This window comes from Mandrillus leucophaeus, unplaced genomic scaffold (assembly GCF_000951045.1).
Source record: "Mandrillus leucophaeus isolate KB7577 unplaced genomic scaffold, Mleu.le_1.0 Scaffold119, whole genome shotgun sequence".
Classification (NCBI taxonomy): Eukaryota; Metazoa; Chordata; class Mammalia; order Primates; family Cercopithecidae; genus Mandrillus; species Mandrillus leucophaeus.
The window spans coordinates 196,816-198,302 of NW_012100209.1; positions in this window are offsets into that span (position 1 = coordinate 196,816).

Here is a 1,487-nt window from a genome sequence, read left to right on the forward strand (position 1 = left end):
GTGGAGACGGGGTTTCACCATGTTGGTCAGGCTGATCTTGAACTCCTGACCTCAGGTGATCCACATGCCTGAGCCTTCCAAAGTGCTGGGATTACAGGCATGAGCCACCACGCGCAGCCCAGACAGATCTTTTAAAATGTAAATCAAATTTGTCACTCACCCAGTTAACCCCCCACACCCTAATGGTTCCACATCACACCTAAAATGAAGTCCAAGTTCCTGTTGACCCTTCTACTTCATTTTCCCACTCTCTACCTTCTTCTCTCTGCTCTAGCCGCATTGACCTTCTTGCCATTCCATCTGCACTCTAAGCTTATCTAACTTACAGTGTTTAGAAAATAACAAGGAAATTTCCTTTCTAATGCCTCCTTTCCTTCATACATAATTGGTCATTAAGAAGGGTGAACATTTGACCTGATTTTCCTGGGCCAATATTAGCACTCCCTTTGACTCTCAAGGTCGTCCCAGTTTAGATAATAAATTTTTTGGTCATCATATGAGAGTTTGCCATAATCTGTACGTGGCTTTCCCCTCCCTCTCTTCCTTCCTTAAACATATGTAGAGTACATACTAGGGACCCGAGATGTATTAAGTGCTGGAAGATGGAGACACCTGAAAATAAACAAACCTGGTTATGCCCTCAAGGAAAGTTCAAACATCGGCACAAACACTGAAGAACAAAATAAAACAAAATCACAATGATGTGACCTAGACATTTTCTATTCTACAGACAAAATGGCTGGTTATTGGCTTAAACATTTTGCAGTTTACCCAGATGTTTGGCACCACCCAGACACTGACTTCCCTCTCCCCATCAGTTGATCTCAGCCCTCCTTTTCTTTCCTCCCTTGTTGTTCCCATTACTCAAGATTTGGCAGGTCTCATGCATGCACCATGCCAGAACTTCTTTACATGGAATATGATTAAGACCAAGGCCTCAGGTCTTTGCTGCCTTCTGACAATTCACTGCATAATTTTCTTGTTCTCTGTTCCTTCCAGACCCTATTCAGCCAGGCGGGATCTAAATTAGCTTCCTGATGGCCCTTGTATTGCTGCCAAAAGTGTTTTTGATTGCTTGGCCTCCAAGTTCCTGTACCCTGACTCCTTGGTGGCGCCCTGGGGGAAGCACATGAGGCTTACTGGCCCCTGGAGTGCTGTTTGTCTGCTGGACTCCCTGACCACAGGGTGAGGAAGGCCACCCTCCATGTGGGAGTGAGAGAGGCTCCATGTGTGGTTTTGAGCGGGGTCAGGGGTTGGGGTGAGGATCAGGAACACTCAACCTTTTTGGAGAAGCATGTCCCTGTGGTCATCTATCCCCCCCCTGCTTTGTTGGGGAGAGAGTTGGTGACCCTTTGCACAGGATAGCATAAGACAACCGAAATATTACTGTACCCTATAATGGCTCCTTTTTGGCCTACACTGAATTCTTAGAACCTCACCTCTAATTTTACCTTGTATGGGTTTTATTCTTTTTTTTTTTTTTTTTT